General features: G+C 51.4%; 1 long non-coding RNA gene across 1 annotated transcript in view; it reads right to left on the bottom strand.

Annotated features, from left to right (window-relative positions):
* The window catches only part of LOC144308074 (uncharacterized), a 48521-nt gene extending 25721 nt beyond the window's left edge, over positions 1-22800 (bottom strand). Inside the window, exons 1-2 of the long non-coding RNA XR_013374707.1 lie at positions 21893-22800; positions 15090-15644 (exon numbers count right to left, since the gene is read on the bottom strand). This is a non-coding gene — a long non-coding RNA (uncharacterized LOC144308074). The remainder of the gene's footprint in view (positions 1-15089; positions 15645-21892) is intronic.

The following is a 22800-nucleotide window of genomic DNA, read 5'->3' as shown; positions in this document are numbered from 1 at the left end:
GAGATGCACAGGAGCATGGAGAGGCCCATGGGGGGTGGAGGGCTTGTGTGCTGGGCAGGGGCCAGAGGGACACGGTGAAGAGAACAGGAGGACTGAGTGCATGGGCTGTCGGGGCCTGCAGGAAGCAGCGTCAAGAGCACACTGGAGGTCACAATGTGGGGGCAGTGAGCACAGAAGGGTCAGGGACAAGCAGCTTGGCAGAGGGAGAAGACAGAAGGTTTGCTGGGGGCCAAGGTGGATTTGAGCCTGTGGGAAAGGACCAAGTGAAGAGCAGGGACCCAAAGGTGCCACAGTGAGTGCAGTCATTCATTCCCTGAACAACTGTTTACCATGTGCCTGTACATGCCGAGCACTGTTTTAAGCTCTGGGGATGGAGCATTGAATGAAAGAGGTGAAAAGTCCCTTCCTGCTCCGAGCTTCTATGTGAATGAGGGGAAATAGATGACACTTCAAATGTGTCTCCCTGCAGATGATGATAAAGGCTATGGAGTGGGGAAGTACAGGAAATAGGAACTGAGGGAGGGCTGTTGGCATTTCAATAGTGTGTTAAGGAAGGGGTCGCTGGGAAGGAGATGTAAGGAGGTGAGGAAACAAGACATTAAGATATCTGGAGGAAGAGCATGCCAGGAGGAGGAAATAGTCCATGGAAAGGTCCTGAGGTAGGAGTGTACCTGATGTGTTCCTGGAGCAGGGTGGGGGGAGGGGTGTGGGTAACAGGATAGAGGTCAGGGAGGTAGGGAGAAGGGGTCAGAGGCCTTGTCAATCAGAGCAAGACCTGGAGCAAAATGTGATGTGTTCAGACTGAGAGGAAGGGAGGTGAGCCATCTGAAGACCGGGAAGCTACAGTGGCGAGCTGCTTTCCTATGGGAAGGAGTGCCCCTGAGGCCAAGCTGGGGCATAGGTCCTGGAAGAGACAAGGCTTCCCTGCGGGCAAGTGGGATGGGGACAGGGCCCAGGATTATCTCGGGCCTTTGCTATGACTGCGGTCACGGTATGCCAGTGCACTGGGATTTGCCAGCACATCATAGGAGCTTCCCACCCCAGGAACAGTCCTTAAGTTCCATGCTCACAGTTCCACAGTACAAAGTATTTATGAACCTCCTGAAGACCTCTCCCTTCCCCAGAAGCCTTGAGCAGAGGTCTTTACTGTTCCTCCTCAGTGTCCACTTGACAGGGTGGGAACTGTGAGCCTCCAGCCCTCTGACTCCTCTGCTCCCTAACCCCCTGCACTGAGATGAGGCCTGCCCTCACACCCACCCCTAGGTCTCCAGCCTCCTGCTGGCCTGTCAGAGAGGCCACCTGCAGACCGGGGCAACCTTGATGCAGTACCCACAGCTTGGCCCTGCCCCAGGAGCCATCCTCTTCCCCTATATATCCATCTACTAGCATTTGTGGTGGGCCTCAATGGAAAAACCTGTCACCCCTCACTTCTAAGATGGCCTGCCTCTGGGAAGGCCCTGACTGTGCCTTCTACAAACCTCTGGCTAGCAATGGAACCCACAGAGCCAGGGAAGTCAACCTTGTAGCCTCGATTGGCTGTGTTTCACTCTAGAGCTTCACCTTAACCTCATCCCCCAGTCTCTTTGGGCATCCACAGAAGTGCATATCTCTGTGCTCATGTACACAAACCTAGTAGATCCCTCCTTTAGAGGAGTGGCTCCTCACAACCTGAGACAGCAGTTCCCCCTCAGATCTCTGAGAACAGCAGCAGTGCCTAGTAGGGGTACTCAACAGCAGTAACTGGCAGCCATGCTGGAACTGGCGGCCTTGTCAGAAAGGGTAGGTCTGAAAACAGACACTGAGAGCTCCACTGTGGACCTGGAGCTCCTTGTAGAATTGGGGCTACTGCTCTCTGTCCTCACAGCCCCAAACTCTCAGTCTCAGAGAGCCCAGGTGTACTTGGCTGAGTATGAAAGATGCTGCCTTTAGCTTTAGAATCTGTCGCTAGATCCTCCAAAACAATAAAGTTTAGTCTCCCTGCTTGCCTTATGAAAGTTGACACTTTTGTACTCGACATAAAGTTGAGCGTTAAAAATAATAGCTTTTGTGTTGGAGTACACACTTTCAATATGCATTCTCCACGCTTCAGGATAAAATATATGACCATTAAGTCACTCCAATAAGTTGAAAAACAAGATTACTGCTTTCACATCCTGTGCGAGTTGCTAATAATCTTGCTGTTATCCTGACATTATGGTCAAAAGCTATTGCTTTTAAAATTATTGGGACAGAATGTGCCCAACATGATGGTTTTCTGAAAGAGAAGATGGAGAAGGGGAGACTATGATTTTATTGGGGTGGCTGTGATGTCTTTTTAACCTTTTTATTATGGGGAATTCCAAACAAAAATCGAGAGAATTCTATAAGGAACTGTTGAGAAGCATCATCAGCCTCAACAGCCTGCAACCCCCGGGGCCAGTCCTGTCCCACCCACCCTGTGTCATCTCAGCACCCCCCACACACACACCACAGACTTCACCCTCCTGATCCTGGGTTTTGTTAATAATGTGGTAGATTATTGTCAAGGAGTAAGACCTCTGCCCATAGCTGTCCCTCTTTACTGTGGTGAAACCGAGACGAACTTCAGCCCAACACATCCCCAGGAGGCCTGGGACAACCATCAGTTTCCAGACCTCGGGCCACCTGGACCCTGCAGCAGCCTGAATAGAAGGTGTGTCTGCGGCATAATGAGAACCCAAGATGGGAGCAGGGATGGAAGGTTGCATGCAAGGCCCTGCTCAAGTGCCCGCCTGGATCCCTGCTGCCCGTGGGAAAAACACTCCATCTGTAAGACATGACCTTTGGAAAAGAGCTCATCTGATCCCATCATTTAATATCAGCTTAAAATTATTCACGGGGCTTTCTGCGGCCCTCAGGAGCAAGGCCAGACTTGCCTTGTGTGCTCCAGCTCTGCCAGTCTGTCCCCCACACCACCCCTCCACCCTCCTCACACACACACACACACACACTCTGAAGGGGAGGTGCCCCGGCTGGGTCCCATGCGCCAGGTCCCCAGCGATCTCTTCATGTGGAATAAGCAAATCCCATCCTACCAGCCATACACCTGGCAGTCCTTTAAAGCTCAGCTCTTGAGCACCTGGGTGGCTCAGTGGCTGAGCGTCTGCCTTCAGCTCAGGTTGTGATCCCGGGGTCCTGGGATCAAGTCCCACATCAGGCTCCCCGCCGGGAGCCAACTTCTCCCTCTGCCTATGTCTCTGCTTCTCCCTGTATCTCTTATAAATGAATAAATAAATAAATAAATAAATAAATAAATAAATAAATAAATAATCTTTAAAACAATAAAAAAATAAAGCTCGGCTCTTGTCACCTCCCCCAAGCAGCCCTTTACTGGACTCCCCAATAAAAGCCAGCCTCTGTGCTCCCAGAGCACCCTGTATTGCTTATCACTAAATCATCTCCTTTCAACAAATATTAACAGATCTTCTACTGTGTTTTAGGTATGGTGCCAGCCACTAGTGATACAAAGGTGATAGGAAAAAACATATAAATAAGTATATCCCATCCCTTGAATCCAGGCATGCTGCAGCTGCTTCAGCCAGGAGAGTAGAGCAGAAGTGACACCAAGAGAATTCCAAAGTACGTGACAAAAGGCCACAGAGCTTCTGTTTGGTTCCCACAAATGCTCATGCTGGAGCTCTGAGCTGTTGCGTGAGGAGCTTCCCTAGCCTGAGGCCGCCATGCTGTGAGGAAGCTCAAACAGCAAGAGAAGCCACATGTACCTGCTGTGACCAGCTGTCTCAGATGGACTGAGAGTTTGAGTCATCCCAGCACAGGTGCCAGAAGCCTCCAGAAATGTCTGGGGCCCAGCTGCTGGTCATCCCCAGCCTTTATGTCTTGTCAGCTGAGACTCCAGCCACGGTGGAGCAGAAGCAAGCTTTTTGTGTCCTGTCTGCACTCTTAACTCCTAGAGCCCATGAGCATAATAAAATTCTTGTTTCGTGCCCCTAACTTTTGGAGTGGTTTGTTATGCAGCAGGAGTACCAAAAACATACAGATGTGAAGGATGAGAAGAGGAAAACAGGCAAAGGGCAGGGGTGAAGAGCATAGCAAATGCAAATGTCCTGAGGTGAGGCCAAGCTTGGCCTCTTGAGAAATAGGTTGCACCTTGTCACAGGCCACGTAAAGAGTTAGGATTTGATTTTGTTATGTTACAGGAAGGCATGGGGCAGGGGGAGGTGGTTGAGTAAGACAGAAACACATCCTGATTTATGCTTTAAAAAGATCCTACAAATGGGGATCTCTGGATAGCTCAGCGGTTTAGCGCCTGCCTTGGCCCAGGGTGTGGTCATGGAGTCCCGGGATCTAGCCCCACATCAGGCTCCCTGCATGGAGCCTGCTTCTCTCTCTGCCTGTGTCTCTGCCTCCTCTCTCTGTGTCTCTCATGAATAAATAAATAAAATCATTAAAAAAAGATAAAAAGATCCTACAACCATACCAAGCGTTGACAACATATAGAGCAACAGGAACTTTCATCTGCTGCTGATGGGAGCCTAAATTTTGTAAGAAAGAAATACCATTTTGGGGTCAGGTAAATAGTTCAGTGTTGTTTCTCTCACATGGTCACCAGGAGACCCTGGCTGTGAGGGGCAGGCTACCATCCCCGGCTACTCCCTCACTCCCGTCCTAGTGCTCCCAGTGCCTCTCTTGCTCCCCTCAAAATCTCCAGATGTCCCCTCCAGCCCACCAGTGGGGCCGAGAGGTCTGCCTTTTCCTCATCTTCCCACCTTCCCTTACTCCTTCTCCCCTTCCTCTTTCCTCACCTGTAGGCCAGGTGAGCAGCTTCTCCCTTCACCTCACCACTGTGTTGCTGTAATCATAGATTGACTCTAAAGGAAGCCTTCTGGAGGAGCAGGCTGACACACAGCAGAAAAGAGCCAAGAGATTGGCAGATAAGTGGAGTCGGAGCCCTGATCACACCACCCCTGAAGCTCATCCAACTGTCAAATTTGTCAGTTACTGAAGCCTTATATCCCTTTATTGTCTAAGCCAGGTTCAGCTGGATTTTCTGTCCCTCTAGTCGAAATCATTCTAACTGGTACAGAAGACTAAGAAGGAAATGGCCTTCAGGAAGGAGAAGGAATGCCACAAAAGTGTCCATAGGATGGGAAGATGTGAGGAGCCTTTGATCAAGGCAAAGAGGAAAAAGAATATGTGGGTTCATTCCAAGCCCAGAGCACCTCTGGGAAGGGTGGAAATTTGAATTATAGTTTAGTAAATATTCACTGCCTTCCCTCTCCATTTGTGGGTTAAAGTACACTGCTGCCTCTCCCCAGTTGTTGTGCTGGAACACACGATCTTGTTTGGCCAATGAGATGTTAGCAGACTCTGATATGAGAAAGGGCTTAAAATGTGCTGGTGGGGCCAAGCTTGGCCTCTTACACTTCTCATCACCATGAGAAAAAGGTGCTCCAGGTAGCCCAATGGCCCAAAGAAGACAAGAGACACAAGGAGCAGATCTGAATCCAATCTGAATTCTGTGGATCCTGGGGTGGTTTGTTACACAGCAGGATTACAAAGATAGCTGACTGATATGTAAGGCAAGAGGAAGGGCCTGGAAGAACAGGAGAAATTCACCTAGGAGGGTAGATTACTTTGCTAGGGCTGCTGTAACAAAGTACCACAAACTATGTGGCTTAAACAACAGAAATTTATTGTCTCACAGTTCTGGAAGCTGGAAGTTCAAGATCATGGTATCAGCAGGGTTGGTTCCTTCTGAGGGCTGTGAGGGAATCTGTTCCAGGCCTCTTTCCTCAGCCTATAGATGGCCATCTTCTCCCTGAGTGTTCATGTCCTCATCCCTCTGTGTCTGTCTGTCTGTCTCTACCCAAATTTCCCCTTTCTATCAGGACACCAGTCATATGGGATTAGAGCCCACCCTAACAACCTCACTTTAACTTGATAACCTCTATAAAGACCCTATTTCCAAATAAGGTCACATTCTTTTTTTTTAAGATTTTATTTATTTATTCATGAGAGACAGAGAGAGAGGCAGAGACATAGAGAGAGGGAGAAGCAGACTCCATGCAGGAAGCCCGATGTGAGACTCGATCCCAGAACCCCGGGACCAAACCCTGAGCCAAAGGCAGATGCTCAACCACTGAGCCACCCAGGCCTCCCATAAGGTCACATTTGTATTAAAATGTGGGTACTTGGGCTTAGGACTTCAACATATGAATTTTGATGGGACACAATTCCACTCATAACAGAGAGCATGTTTGTGATCATGGCAAAAGCACCAATCAATAACAGGGAAAATTCTCGTTGCTACTCATGAACCTCAAACCCAACATGTATGATACCCTGGATGGGTTTCCACCACTAGGCAAATACGGCTGGTTCTCTACTGCATGGAAGGGGGTGTTGTAGAAAGAGTATAGAGAGGCTTTGGAGTCATGGAGTACCTGGGTGGCTCAGTCAGCTAGGCATCTGCCTTTGGTTTGGGTTGTGATCTCGGGGTCCTGGGATTGAGCCCCACCTCGTGCTCCCTACACAGTGAGAAGTCTGCTTCTCCCTCTCCCCACTCACGGGTGCATGCTCTCTCTCTCTCTCTCTCTCTCTCTCTCTCTCAAAAAAAAAAATAGTCTTTAAAAAAAATAAAGAAAGGGTTTGGAGTCAGACACTCCTGCATGCAAATCTTAAATCTGCAACTAGCAGTCTGACCTTGATTATTTGAACCCACTGAACCTCAGTGTTCTCATCTGTAAAACAAAGATGTCAGTTCTGTGCCACTGAGTTGTTCTGAAGATAAAATCATGTGTGTTATTTGGATTTGAATTTGGCTGAGTTATGGAAAACCTAATGAACGATGGCTTAAACAGGTAGGAGTTTTGTTTGCTTCATACAGAAAAAAATGAAGAGGGTGGCTTTCCAGGACTAGTATGGCAGCCCAACAACATCTCTGAAGGCCAAGGATGTTCTATCTTCTTCTCTGGTTTCTTTAGCATGTGGCTTTTGTCCTCATGGGCACAATATAGCTGCTATACCTCCAGGCATGAGCCTGCATTCCATACAGGAAGATGGGGCGGGGGGCGGGGGTGGACAAAGGGCTAAGGGGACATGCCAGCTGAGATGGCCCTTCACAAAAAACTTCCTCCTATATACAATTGGCTGGATCTGAGTCACATGGGCACCACCAGCTGCAAGGGAGCCTGGGAGATCGTAGAATTGTGCTTTCCAGCCTCTGTGATAGAGGAAGGCAAGGAAGAAAGCAGTGTGTAGAGCCAGCCCACGGTGTCTAGCATGCCAGATAGGCCAAAACTTCGAGCAACTAACAGTAAAAAACAGGTCTCTAGTGTTTGCCAAAGTTCATTTTGTGAAAGAAACATTCCAGACAAAGCGTGGGATCCCATGCATATCCCCACCCACCCGAGCCACTGTGATTGCTCTCAAACCTACACCAGAATTCCCCTACCACTCATTAGACTGGAGAGTCCAAGAGACAGTGGGAGCACCCTTGAACCTGATTCCATGCCCTGCTCTCTTTCACCAGCAGCGGTGGCGGATCCTATAGGGGTTGTGGTGAAACCCATCCAGCACCCTGGGGCAGCATCCAAACTCTGCCATTGCCAACCAAGAGCCAGAGGTGTTGTGCGGTGCCGGGCTGTGGCAGCAGGGGCCCCGGCTGCAGAGAGGCAGGTGGCACCTCTGAACGCCCTCCCAGACCACAGCTTGGCTGGCCTAATAGGCAGGCCCGTGGACATGGCACGGTCCCCTGACAAAAGGGGTCAGCTCTGCAAACAGTGCTCCCCAGCCTTCTCACACACAGAGCCCGCTCATTATAAGGTCCCCAAAGTTCTCCCCCTCGCTGCGCTCTCAGTATCTGTTACAAACAATACGAAACGACATGAGGCAAGTCGGAATTCTGTGAGTCTTGCAAATGCTGTGTTTTACTCAACACAGCAGCACTGCAGACATTTGGAAAACGGTCGTATTTCTAGGTGTGAGATGGAATATTTATTCAGCCTGTATCCGTGCAGAAGGCCCGGCCCAGATGCGGCCTGGAGGACCCCCTGGCTACATAGGACCGCCTAGGCCTTGAGCAGAAGCCGGATGCCACGGAACGCCAGCGGCTGAGGGAGGGAGAGAAGGCCCAGACAGACAGACTCACTCCCCGAGAGAAGCCAGGTCCTGTCCGGAGGCTGCGTGGAGGGGTCACGCCCGTCGGAGTAAATGTCCTCCAAAAGCCCTCTCGGGAGAGGTGGGAGATTGCACTTAATATGTCAAAAAAGGTCAGAGACCACATCAGGAGGCTGTGGCATGCTGCATTTTGTGGCCGCTTGATTAATGAGCAACCCCTTCTCAAACACATTCTGCCCATTTCCCTCCCCCGCGCCTTTACCTTTTCTGGATCCCTGGGGTGGCAGGGGCAAGTCAACCGTTCCAAACTGTGCAGTGTAAGGCGACAACTCTGAGAAGGACAGCGTGTCCACTGCTACCACCTCTGTCTCTTTTGGGCTTTGGAAGCTGGGATCGTATTTGCTTCTCTCCTCTCTAGATTTGGCCGTTCTCTGGGGCCCACAGCTCCGACAAGCTTCCATGCTACAGGGGGCTGGCTGCTTCTCCTTCTGCTCAGATCAGCCTGACCCAACTTGGCCCTGGCCATTGAGCCGGCAAGAGAGAACCAGGTAAGCACTCGGGCTCCAAGAAACCCCCGGGGCCTGTACCCATCCTCCACCCAGAAGCCCCTTTGCACCTTGAAATGCACCTGGATCTCAAGACTCCAGTGATTCCTTCCACCTCCTCTCCCCATCCTGGTCTGGGCCTCACTGGCCTCCGATCGGCCTCCTAACAGGCCTCCCAACAGGCCTCCCCATGCTTGCTATCAGTCTTCCTTTCCTAGACAGTTCTCCTGCAGTTGTTTTTAAATATGCAATTTACCACCTCACCTCCTTGCTTAAATCTTTTTGGCGGCATCCCACTGATAAAGCTCTAAACTGAAAAGGACCCCAAGACCCCCTCCTGTGTCTTTCTCCAGAACTCTCCCTCCAACCTCAGGCCTCCTGTACCAGCCTTCCAGCCTGGAAAACCCTTTCCCTAAGCAATCATCTAGTTAACCCCTTATTACTCTTCCAGTTTCCATTCAAACGTGGTTTCTGCAGGACAGACTCTTGGATGCCTCAGACTCGGTCAGGACCTTTATACCCTGTCAGACACCTGGATGTCTGGGCCCAGTGGCAGATGGCAAGTGTACACCCTGGGGGGTCACCAGGTGATTGGGTTTCCCTCGGTGGTTATTTCCAGGAGCCCAGGCACAGGGTCCCTGGATATGCCCCATCCAAGTTTACAGAGGGAATAGAGGTAAAAATAAAAATACTTTTATTTTCTTCTGTTACTTTTCCCTAATTTTATGAAGTCATACATTCCTTTAGAAAATATAAAAACAAATAAAGAAAATTAAATCAACCATATTTCCAAGACATAAGCACCGATAACAATATTATGCCTTTCCTATGTACCTTTTATCCTTTTTTTTTTTTTACTAAACTGAGATTCTATTGAATATACAGCACAAAGTATTATAAAACAACCACTTCTCCAAAAACGTGAAGGCACCATTCTATTTTTTCCTCACTTTTTTTTGGTCTAATTTAACAATACCATGTGACCACTGTAGAAAATTTGGAAACTACCAAAAAAGTGTAAAAAAAAGAAATGTAAATGACCTCTAATTGCAAGTGAGGATTTTCCACCCATACCAGAGCCCCGGGCTCCCTTTCAGTATTGTTTCTATGCACATACTTCGTTGTGTTGATTTCTGATAAAATCACACCACCACACTTCCAGGCGCTCTCCACCCAGGAGGGGGAAAGGGATGTTTCTGGCGGGACCAGCACCTCCACCCTCACCCCCTCTAAGCTGCTGAAAGTGAGGGAGGCCTGGGGGCCAGCTCCATGGAGGCCTAGTGGGAGGTGGCTTGCCACCACCCCCACCCCCGCCTGCCCCAGGCCCCAGGGCCTTTTGTGTGCCCCGGGCCTCCCGCGAAGCCACAGAGGCCTGGTGTGTTTTTGTAACCTGATCACCTTCATCCCTGAGTCCCTGCAGGTTTCCTTAACAAGGCCAAATTTATGTACCCCAAAGGGAACCCGAGCTGTCGAGCTGTCCTCCTCCCCAGAGCAGAGCCCACCCACCACCATCACCCCCCTCCCCGCACCAGAGCCACAGGGCATTCACAAGGGGGTCGGGTGGGCTTTGATAAAACCCAAGCAGTCCCTGATGTCTGGTCGGAAACTCCACCTCTCTCTGAGTTCTGGGGACACAAGACAGGGAGTCATAAACAGGAAGCATTTCCACCGCGCCTAGTGGAAGGCAGGCGGGGCTGCTGGATGGATTCAAGTCTGCAAAATCTAGAAGCGCTGGGTGAGTGCTCAGGGCCACCTCCGTGGTCCGTCACTGGCACTGTCCCCTGCGGGGCTTCCGGTTGTCATTTCTACCTGGACGTGGCAAAGTCCGGGTGAAGTCAGGGGGGTCGTGACAGCTCTGCCAGCGGGTGGAAAGGGGGTCAGGCCGATTGCCCCCCAACCAGGGGAGGTAAGTGGGCAGTGCAGGCCTCCAGATCTGGTGGGAACGGGGGTGCAGGTAACCCGAACCTTGAAAGTTCAGGCTGAGTCTTCAATGGCAGGAACACAGCCCCCAGGCTGGAGCCCCAGGGAAGACTAGCTGAAGGCATCACGGTCGTGAGGAGGAAGGCCACCCCAAACTCAAGCCTCCGGGAAATGCCTTCCTGGAGCAAGAGAACACAGGAAAAATGAATTTCCCGGCCTGCCACACGGTTCCTAGAACTACGCCTCTCAGGAAGTGATGCTTCCGGGAGGGCTCTGCTCACCCCCCTCCCCAACAGTGGTTGGGCAAAAAGTCTGGTGGTGACAGGAGGTGAAGAAGAGGAGCATCATGGGAATGGCCTGCAGGGAACCATCTTGAAGGAGACTTCCCGGATGGTATGGCGCTCAGGCACTCACCTCCAGCCACGCCTCTGGTCCAACCCCATCCAACCGGCATGATCCAGATTTGCTACCAGCTCCTTGAAGCTACTCCGAGCGCAGAATCTGGGCATCAGAACTGGGAAAGATTTTAAGCCTTGCTGTGACAGCAAAGGGTATGTTGTAAGAGCCAGTCACGCGTAAAGAGGAGTTCCTCAGTCAGCTGACTCTGGGAAACACCGTGAGGCAGAGTGTCACGGTGACCCCAATTCTTTGCCCCTCCAGGAATCCATGCCCAATGCCAGGAAGCTTTGCAGTGCCCTCCCATTGCAGGCCAGGCGACCTGCCCAGCCCTCGACCAGTTGGCCAATGATCATGCTAGCAAGCCTGAGGGAAGCAGACTTGCAGCGAGCTGGGACTTCGAGGCTTGCTCTCTTCAGCCTTCGCCATCACGAGAACATGTCCAGGTAGCACACTGGAGGATGTCACACAGGTGGGACAGAGGAGACCGGCCGGAGTCATCCCAAGCAGGACCAGCTTAGGTGGCCTTCCAGCCAGCCACCACCAGACACAGGAGCAGGCCGGCCAATCCCCAGGCGATTCTAGACACATGAGCCATAAATCTGGAATGTGGTAGGACAGTGAGGTTTGGTAGCATTGTTGAAGCAAAAGACAACTGATACAGCATTGCATACTAGAACTCTCCACGGGAAGGTCACAATGCCCGTTAGTACAGTAAAGGCCCTGGGAAGTTCTGTAGTAGAGAAACCTGTTGAATTTTTGCTGAATCCAACATTCCCCCAAACTCATTTGCTCCTGGAACGCTTGTGTCCAAAGAAACACCTTACAGAAGCAACGTTCCGAGAGATCTGCAGCAGGAAACACGAATGAAGGCCCACCTCTCATTCTATAGATGAGGAAACCAGACCCAGGAAAGGAGGCTGTCCTGGCTTCTGGGTCACCAATTCTTCTCCTAGGGGAGGTTGCCACTTGCTCTAGGCAACGGTGGCCTCTCCCTTTACCGAATTGAGGTCTGAACCACACATGCGAGTATTTGCCATATGTTGTTTTCTAATTCAATGAGAAAGTTTTATTGAGGACCTACTAGGTGCAAACAACATAGCAATGTTTTCTTGGTGAAAGCCAAGCCTAGCACCAGAATCACCAAGAAAAGACACAGTCCTTATCTTAAAGCAGTTCACAGTCTAGTGGAGGAGGAAGGCTCAGAAAAAGATGCTGATAATCCAATGGGAGAAGTGCTGTGAAGGGAAGCGTTGGGTGCTATCAGGTTCGAGGGATGCAGAGGTGACATACTTATCAGGGCAACCTTCCCAGAGAAGGTGACATGTGAACTGAGTCTTGAGGAATGAGTAGGAGTTACCTACATAAGGAAGATGACCTCGGGGGATGGGGGGACAGGAGGGGGTGGAGGCATGGGGCAGGTGACCCAGAGGCAGTGTGGGAGCAAGCGTGCCAGAGCAGAGCTGTGTCAGTCAGGGGTCAGGGGTCAGTGCAGAGACTAAGATCCACTCCAGGCAGTTTAAACAGAAGGGGATTCCTCGTAGGGTATTAAGAGGCTTTACAGGATCATTTGGAGGGGGGACAAGACCCACCCAGTGTCGAGCTTCCAGAAGAGTGCTCCAAAGCCACACCACTGGGTGAACTGAGCTGTCACCATCAGGGAGCCATTACGTAATTGGAAGCCACCAGTACCAGCTTGAGAACACTGTGGCCTCAGCCACGAGCCACAGAAGCAAAATGCATGCTTCTCTCCCTCTGTCACTGAGGACCAAGATCCAAAGTCAAGTGTTGCCCCAGAGCATGTGATAGGCTGACCTTCACCGTACCTGGAACCCCAGCCGCAAGGGAGTGTGAGAAAGGTACTGTTTAGCACAGGCTGGGATGGATGTTAAACATCAACCCACCGTATCTTCCCCAAGGAAGGGGGCACTTAAGGAAAACAAATTTAGTACGTAGTTTGGGCTGACCTTCCCAGAAATATTCTTAGCTCTTCTGGCTTATTTTTCCTGTTTCCCTCACGGCACCTCTCCCCACTACTGAGCATGCCATAGGCGCTCATTAAAGACCTCCAAAAAGCCAGCCTCCTCACCGCTTGATCTCTGGGGTGGGCAGGTCTCAAGATGAATAAAGGCAACTTTTTTTTCCTTTTTTCTTTTTTTTTCAGTCTTGCCTGGAATAAATTGCTACTTTCCTGAACACACAGAAGGATGTATTATTATGAAGGTATTCTGTATTATTACCGAGAACAATTATTCAGAAGCCAGAAGCCTAGAGCTGAGGAGGTTATATTCGCTGAGGAGAGATTCTAGAAACCATTACTCAGGAACTTTTTTGCCCATGAAAATAACCTTTTCCTTCCCCTGTGTGGCTTTCCACCGAAAGAAGGACTCAACCGTCCCTGCTGGCACCACACTGGTGAGTCAGCGAGCAGGAAGGCAGTGATCCCCATTCTTTTTTTTTTTTCTCAGTGATCCCCATTCTGATGCCAAAACCAGACGGTCACCGGCTGGGGCCTAGTTGTCATGCTCCACAGAGGAGGATGCTGAGAATAGAGCCTGGACCTGGGAATACCGATCAACTGTGTTTCCAGAAATCTCTTCCAATCAACCCCTCAGAGGGAATTCCACACCTGCTCCAGCTTTCCTGACGGCGACAGGTCAGGTGGCTTGGTGCCCTCCTCACCATCCAACCAAACCCCTTGCGCTCTGCCCTACTACTGGGAAGACGGGGCCTCTGGAATCAGACATCTGTCCAAACCCCACAGGAAGCGCGGCGGCCCTAATTAATTAACGTCTGTGGAACACCTGTACAGCCTCAGATGAGAGGTGCGAGGCGACCACAAGCCCAATTAATTAGCACCACTGACGGAGGCTTCCGGCCCACCCCCCTCCCTCTTTCTTTCCAGCCGCCTTGCCCTATCTCGGGGCAAAGTCAGGCAGGCGGTGACAGGGCCACCACAAGGCCGGGAGAGGCTCCCCGTCCGGGCCTTGGCTCCCCAGGCTGCAGGGCCGTGAGCCCTCGGCGTCCCTGGAGGTTTTCTGATGGGACAGTTTTCCTCAGAGAAAATGGCTGTCTTCCTCCGAGCGCCTCGCTGGCTCCTTCCTCAGATTACATTCCTTTTCCGTCAGAGGGAGGTCCTAGCGCCAAGCCGGTGGGACACTGACCGAAAACTCCAGCCCCTGCTCTAAGTGGCCTGGGTCTCCCGCAAATGTCTGCAGAGGCCTACGGCCCGGCGGCCGCGCTGACCCTCGCCACAGGTAAAGAAAGGCAAATCCTGACACGGACGCTTTCCCTCTGCCCCTAGCCTTCTATTTTTCTCCTACGCCTTCCACCATCACCGCTCAAGGGGAGGCCCAGAACAGAAAGTTCTAGAAAACGTACATGGAGGGAGGCGAGGTTTTATTAAAGCCAAGAGAAGACACAATCATCCATAGATGGAATGTGGGAAATAGGGACTATTTCACATCTGATTCCTTGCACTTCTATTATGTTTGTAAGAGATGACTGGGCACCTAATTTTCCAGCTCCCGGCACAGACTTCAGCCAGCCCAGCTCCCTGTGTGGAAGTTCGAGGCTGGCCTTGCCTTCCTTCGTCCCCGAGTCGCCGGAGCTCAGGAGGCCTGGCAGTTCGCGCGGCAGAACACCAGGGCGTCCAGGGGAGCTGGGGTGCCCGCGCAAGGCCAGGAGCAGCAAGATCAGCATCTGTGTGGCCCCCAGGTCTACATGGCACTGACATTGCCACCCCCACCCCCAACCAGTCTGCGGCCTCCTGGCCCAAAAGAAGGGGATGCTGTTTGAGCTCATAACGAAGCTCTAAGGCTTCGGGAGTGGGGGCCAAGCCTAGGAGGCGTTGGGTGTATGTGAGCACTCCTCAGGGTGACACATCCTTGGGGAAGGAACCCCAGCCCCCCTTGTCTCTCAGCCAGAGGCCCCTCTCCACCTCCAGCCACCTTGGGGCCCCTGGAGGCCATCTTCACCCCACCCCCTGCCCCACATCTACCTCCTGTTCTTTCCTTTGCCACCAGCTGCTTTCCTGCCGCCAGAGAGGGTGAGGACAAGCCTGGAGCTGTGCACAGTGGTCCAGGTAGGCACTCCTGCCTCTCTGGGTGACATGAGGGCTGTTGTCCTTACCTCTCCTGACCTTGGAAAGCGGGGGGCTCCAGCCACATTGCTCGGGCAGGGGAAGGGCCTGGCAGGCTGGGAAGAGACACGCTCAGGAACACCGAGAAAGGAACTGTCAGCCTTCATTATTAATCCCCCATGTTAATATTTAATGTCAGAAAACTGCAACTCCCTTCTCTGCATGGGTCACGCCAACCAGAACTCTTCCAGCACCAAGACCAGCAGAGCAGTTTAGGTTGACTTCAAATACTAGGTGCAAAACAAATTCTAAAAAAAATAAAATTAAAATGAAATAAGACCGAGAACTTATTTCATGGCTTTGGAAATCAACCTGGCTCTTTAAACATCCCTAAAACTATGTGTTCCAGGGCCAGAAAGTTTAGAGACAGGGCCAGGCTTACTCGTAACCTTTAAGATGAGAAAGGTTTTGATCTGCGGAGGGTTTTTGTGCTGTCGATATTCCAGATGTATTTCTTAATCAGTAGCGGCCATGCAGTATGGGTGCAGCCAGCAAGATTTGAAGGCTCCAGTGGACATCCTGAGGTGAATTCAAGGATGGGGCGCCTGAAAAAAAAAAAAAAGGATGGGGCGCCTGACTGGCTCCATCAGTAGAACACGCGACTCTTGATCTCAAGGTCAAGAGTTCAAGCCCCACGTTGAGCGTAGAGCTAACTCTAAAAAAAAGAAGAAAAAGATGATGATGAATTCAAGGTATTAAAGAACAGGAATATCTGCCACTGAAGCAATCAATTAACTCTTACCTACCAAAACCAGCTTATTTCTGGGGTGCCTGGGAGGCTTGGTCGGTTAAGCATTTGACTCCATCTTAGCTCAATTTCAACCCCACATTGGGCTCCACACTGGGCATGGAGCCTACTTAAAAAAAACAACAACAACAACAACAGGGATCCCTGGGTGGCGCAGCGGTTTAGCGCCTGCCTTTGGCCCAGGGCGCGATCCTGGAGACCCGGGATCGAATCCCACATCGGGCTCCCGGTGCATGGAGCCTGCTTCTCCCTCTGCCTGTGTCTCTGCCTCTCTCTCTCTGTGTGTGTGACTATCATAAATAAATAAAAATTAAAAAAAAAAAAAAAAAACCAGCTTGTTTCTCAACCTAGGGCACACCGTCAGCGTTTGGGGAAGGACAGTCATTCATTGCACAGGGTTGTCCCACACACTATCCCTGCCCACTCACCCATATGGCACCCTGACATCGTGATCAACAAAAACACCATTTCTAAACACCCCCTGGGTGGTGGGCAGTGCACCCCCAGGTTGGGAACCCCTGATCTGGGTACACTGGGCCATTTGTGGCATTTTAAGTCAACAATGACTAAGCCACCAGACTGGGCCAGCAGAGCCAAGCCATCCTCACACCGAGGTGTTGGGGAAGGCGACAGGGTCTGGGGCTGCAGAGGTATCTTGCCCCTCCCCTGTGCCCACCTCACCACCCCGACCCCAGGGCAGCGGCCTCCCTGCTTCTTGGCCAGGAGTGGGCTGCCACCACCATCAGCGGCCAGGAGTGGCCACAGCTTACAAAGCTTTCATCTCTGAGATTTCAAAGAAGAGCCTCGAAAAAAAGCCCAGGGCACAATTTTCCAGGATCCAAGAAACTGGATGAGTCACCTGTGCCTTCCTCAGCTTGAACCACACCTCCCAGGCCCACACCTCACCTTGCCACCAACAACTAGCAGGCTTTTTTAAAGGTCCTATTACCAGAGCTGGGGCCCTGCCTCAGTCGGGAAAACCATTTCGAAGGACAGAAATAGAAGATGATTTCATTTCAAGGGACTCTTCTCCCTACAGTGTTGTTTATAGTATTTTATTGAGAAATGATTTACACCCAGGAAAATGCAGAAATCTTTGGTGTACACCTTGACGAATTTTTACAAATGCACACACTCAGGTAGCTTACAGAGTTTTAAGGCACATAAAAATGAGATTTTAATTAAAACACACACACAGACACAAGCTTGGATAGCTAAAATTAAAAAGAATGATGACACCAGCTGTTGGCAAAGGAGGTGGAGCAATGGGACAACCCCCACCCCACCCCAGCCACACATCTCTGCTAGGAGTGAAAAATGGTACAACCACTTTGGAAAATTTTTTTTTTTAACAAAGTTAAACATATACCTGCCGGGTGATCTAGCCATTCCACTCTTGGATATTTACTCAAGAAAAATGAAAGTATATGCACACAAACAGCAGTTTCATTTGTGAGAACCCAAAACTGGAAACAACCCAAATATCCACTAACAGATGAATGGATAAACAAATTGTGGTATATCCGTGCAGTGGAATACAACTCATCAATAAAGGGAACAAACACGCAACATGGATGAATCTCAGAATAATCATGCTGAGTGAAAGAAGCCAGAGAGCACATACTGCATGTTTCCATTTATATTAAATTCTAGAAAATGCAAGCTAGTCTGCAGTGACAGGAAGCAGATCAGCGGTTGCCTGGGGATGGGGAACAGGGAGAGGCAGGCGGGAGGGATTACAGGGGGGCATGGGGAAACCTCACAAGGCACTGGGTATATATTCATGGTCTTGATTAGGGTGATGGTTTCACGGGTGGACGCAAACGTCAAAACAGATCAAATTGTATCATTTAAATATGTGCAGTTTATCGTATGTCAATTATACCTCAAAAAAGCTATATTTTTGTTTTAAGATGTGTGTTTCACCCTACGAAAATTATACTTCAATTTTTTTTTTTAATGCCAGAATTCTCTGCCACTTCCCCCTCCAAAAACAAACAAACCCGTACAACAAGTAGAGGCCCTGGAACTCCAAGTATCTGCTTATCTTTGGGATGCAGCATGAGAAATCCTACCTTTAGGCTCAGGGCCACATGACACAAGCGTGGCCACCCCACCACAGCAGTGGCAGGAAGGCGAGTCCACGAGACCGAGCCCAGACCCGTCCTCCCGAGGGATGCAGGCGACCCGGCTCCCCCTGCAGCTGGGGCTGGATGGCCCGTTACCACCACAGGATTATTCCCAGGGGTAGCCAAGCGCCCTGCCTTTTCCTCTCTTTGCTGCTTCTGGTCCTCCTCCTTCCCCGGGTGACTCTTCACGGCAGGGGCACGGCAAGAACCCCACACCAGCAACCAAAATACTACACCGTGACAACTTCATCTCTTAATTACAATAAACATTTACATAATGCTCGGGCCCAGCCAGTGCGGAAAGATTCGTTAATGCAGAAACATGCCCTTTAACCATCCCGTTTTATTACACAAACCCCCCGGGGACCTGAGCAGCCCAAGATTTGCAAAAGATGATGCAGAAATTGGCTGAGATATTAAGCCCCTTTCCAGGTGCAATTAAAAGTGAGATGGAGAACCGCCTGCTCTCCCAGATAGATATTTTCTTCCTCCTGAATTCACACCGTGAGGATTCCAGGGACCCGGTGCCGTTGGAATTCTAGCATTTGCTGGCGATGGGGCTTTGCGCTTTTTTTTTTTTCCCCTCTTCCCCTTCCCCATCTCAGAATTGACAACCCTGCAGGTTTTGCTGGGAGGTCTAATATTTCCGCAGCCGCCCAAGCAAAGGGTTTATTCCAACATTATGAACATTCTGCTTGCTCCGAGCCTTTGATTCTTTCAAACAGACCCTCTCTGGAGAGACCAACTTTAATCACATTTCCTCGAGCAAAACCCAGCTGGCCTGGGGAGGGACAGCCCAGGCCGAGAACGGGTGAGGAGGCACCCGAGCAGCTTGGTGGGCTCCGGGCTTTCAAGACAATTCAGGCCAGTGCACAAGGAAGGTGGCCAGAGGAGGAGGAGGGCAGAGTGTGCTTTGGGAACCAGCTTCCCAAAGCTGTTTTGAGCTTCCTCCCGGCTTCCCGTCCCCTGCTCTCCACTCCCAGCCTCTTCCTGGCTGTGCCAGTCTTGAGGCCCTGCTCTCTGGGCCTCAGTTCCATCATCTTTAAAGCAAGGAGAGTGGTCCCTCCTTTGCCAGGACGGTGGCGGGCTTCAGTGAGGCAGCTCTGAATGGAGCATCCAGCCTGAGCTGGCAGGTCAGGGCCACACACACCACGCTCAGTGGCTGCTCAGAGGTCCCATTATTGTCTTCTTACCACCAGGAGTATGACTGCCATGCTTCTCAAACCTTAGGCAGTCGAAGGGATCCCTCATGCCACCTGTCTAGCCATGAAATTCTACTCGAGTGCTCTTAAGCCCCTTTCTCCCCTGGTGAATGAAGATCGGAGTTCCATATCAAATTTGCCCATGACAGGCACCTCCGGGGTTCCCATCCAGATTGACAAGAAAGGCTCCTGGGCTGAGGCTGAGGCTGAGGCTGGAAGAAGCAGGTCTGAGCACTGTGCTGCCAGGGGATGGACACAGTCACCCGGTGTGAGAGCAGCCAGATGGGAGGATGTGGTGTAGACAGCTGAGGACAGGGCCAGCCAGGAACCTGGAAGGAAGTTCAACATCCAGGAAGAACGAGACCCAAGGCCAATCCTGGGGAGAGGCAAGAGCCACATGAGCAGACACATACGATTGCAAATGCTGGATGACAACTTTCAGTTCTGCCATTTACCTCCCGGACATTTATAAAGCATCATGGCTGTGCCGGGCACTGTCCTAGCACTTGGCAAACAGTGTTCATGTTTATTCATTTAGTCCTCGTTATGACCCTACTCAACGCACACTGTAATGAGCCCCATTTCACAGCTGATTCAACAGAGGCTCAGATAAGTTCATTGACTCATCCGAGTTCACAGAGTCCATAGGCAGCAGAATCGAAATTCGAATCCAGGGAGTGGGCTGCACAGCCCATGTGTAACCGTGCAGATAAGACCCGGGGTGAGGAGTTGCAGGACGTACAGACTCGGTGGGGCTCGAGCCAGGACTTGAAGGACCAGATCAGACCGGGCGGGTAGGGAGAGACGGGAGAGAGCCAAAGGGCTTTAGCAGATGGGGGTGAGAATAAGAACCAAGACTTAAGTCAGAAATGAAGGCCACGTGGCCGGTTAGGAAGGACAGGAAGAAAAGAGCTGGCGTCGAGTGGGAGATGGAAAAAGAGGGTGTCAGGGACAATTTTGACTGCAATTATGGAAAACCTCGACTCAACTTGTCTCTGGCCAATGGCTTTAGAACTCTGACCACAGTCCACGGTGAGAAATACTCTCCATTTTGGCTCTGTACATGCTCATCCCCATCACCAGACAAAAGTTTCTTTACAAAGCACTAGAGGATGGGCTATGCTCTGATATCTTCACTTCCTTTCTTCCTGTTTCTTTTTTCCTTTTTTTTAAGATTTTATTTATTTGAGAGAGAGAGAGAGAAGGAGCAGGGGGAGGGGCAGACAGAGAGGGAGAAGCAGGCTCCCCACTGAGCAGGGACCCAGATTCAGGACTCTATCCAGGGACCCTGGGATCATGACCTGAGCTGAAGGCAGACACCTAACAGACTGAGCCACCCAGGCGCCCCTCTTCTTCCTTTTTCTAACTCATTTTGTCTTCATTGTTGGTTGTGACCCACCCAATTGATTTCATGGCCCTCTAATGGGTTCTGATCCACAGGTGGGAAAATGCTGGCTTAAACACAAAAAGAATGGATGACTCCAGTATCAAGGTGCAGCTGGCTCCAGATAAGGGACATTCATCAGCTCAGTTATATCCACAAGGACCTGAGTGGCCCCCTCTGCCCACTCAGCTGGCCTCCTGTCAGCCTCACATTCAGCCTGTGTTCTCTGGAGGTCATATGGTGCTCCTGGCCATCCCAGACGAGACATTTGGACAGACACAAGTCCAGAAGCAAAACACACAGGCAAGGGGCGCCTGGGTGGCTCAGTCGGTTAAGCAGCTGACTTGGCTCATGATCTCGGAGTCCTGGGACCGAGCCTCAAGTCAGACTCCTTGCTCAGCAGGGAATCTGCGTGTCTCTGTCTCCTTCTGCCCCTCCCCCTGCTCGCTCGCTCACTCTCTCTCTCTCTCTCTCAAATAAATAAATGGATCTTAAAAAAAAAAAAAAAAAACAGGCAGGCCAGACTCTGAGTACCTTTCTTAGGAGCAAGTCAATACTAAGTCAATATTCCTCAGAAGCCCCTAGTAGACACCCCTCCCTGCCGCATCATGTCTCATTGGTTAAGACTCAGCCACAGGTCCATTCCTGACCCGATCCCTAGCCAGATAAATAGATCGGCCACCCAGCAGAGTGATACATATCAGGGACTGAGCCACCATGCCCTCCACAAGCCCACAAGGGCAGGACTTCGCTGTGGATGCCAGCCAAGAACCACAAAATGGATCTCATGGGGTTTGTAGCAGAGGTGACGGTTTAATGTGGCAAAGGACAGGGACCTGGGACGGCCACCCCGTGAGAATGCTGAGCTGTGGGGGTGGGACACATGCTGAGAAGGGCTGCAAACCAGGAACCGGCAGAGACTAACTTCCCCCAGGGGCACCCCTGCCAGTTCCAGGAGGCTGCCTCCCGAAGGCAGCCTGCAGGGCTAAGGACAGTGTACATGCTGAGGGGAGCAGGGCCGGGGCACCAGTCCCGGTTCTACGTCTGGGGAAGACGTGCAGGGGACACCCAGTAGAGGCAGGGGAGCCGGGTGTGGGTCGGCAGGTGGCTGAGGGTGGGAGCACCGTCCCCGGGGGACCAGGCCTGGAAAGGGGCCGCGAGAAGCAGACTGGGTTTGAAGTGCAGCCAATTTGCAAGACGAAACGTGGAAGATGTAGGGCTCTAAAACAAGGATCTCAGGGCCAGAAGTTCATGTGTGTTTCAGTTGTCTATTGCCAGGCAACCAACCACCCCCACGCTTGGCGGCTTAAAATAAATAACAATCACTTACTTGCTCACAATTTTACCATTTGAGCATCAGCTGGGCTGGAAGACCCATTTCCTAAAGAGCCAGCAAGTCGATGCAGGCTGCCGGCTGCCAGCCCAGAAATGCATTCTCTCACAGGTCCAGAGGCCACGCGTCCAAAATTCAAGCGGCAGCGAGGTAGGTTCCTTCTTGAGGCCTCAGAGAGTGTGTTCCCGGCCTCCCTCCTGGCTCCTGGGGCTCGCCCATACTCCGAGGTATCCCTTGTCTTCTGCCGAGCCACCCTGATCTCTGCCTCTGCTGTGACGTGGCGGGTGGACGTGTGTGTCCCTGTGTCTTCGTTCCTTCTTCTTGAAAGGATACCTGCCAGCGGACTTAGGGACCACCTACTCCAGTACGGCCTCGTCTTAACTTGATGACATCTCCCACCACCCCGGTTCCAAACAAGATCACATCCACAGGCCCTGGGGGTTGGGACTTCAGTGTGCCTTTGCTGATGTGTGCACCCTGCCTCCTGCTAGGAGAATGACGAGGAGCTTGCGGCTGTCTTCACCTACCACGACCTGAGAGATAACAGGAAGGGAAATGAGGGCACAGAAGGGAAAGGCGGTTAGTACAGCCAACTAGGTGGGGCTGGGTCCCACTGGGGACCTCAGGGAGACAGTATAGAACATGTCCCTAAAGTTCCCCTAAGCGAACTGTGGGATTCGTCCGCTGACCCCACCCCGCCTTCATGGGTGCTCTAGCCTGCCCTGTGCCCCCGCACACAGGAAGAGTGTGTTGCCAGAAAACCCGCTCGGGCAGGGAGTCACAGGCATTTGCAGTAAACAATCTCCTCAGCACGAAGGCCAAGGCTACCAGCAGGTGGGTGGGCACCCCCCCCCCGAAAGTGTCTGCTGCAAAGGGCGGGTCAAGGCAAGCCAGCCGGAGGAGCA

This window comes from Canis aureus, chromosome X, assembly GCF_053574225.1.
Source record: "Canis aureus isolate CA01 chromosome X, VMU_Caureus_v.1.0, whole genome shotgun sequence".
Taxonomy (NCBI): Eukaryota; Metazoa; Chordata; class Mammalia; order Carnivora; family Canidae; genus Canis; species Canis aureus.
This window is presented reverse-complemented; position numbering and strand designations above follow the sequence as displayed.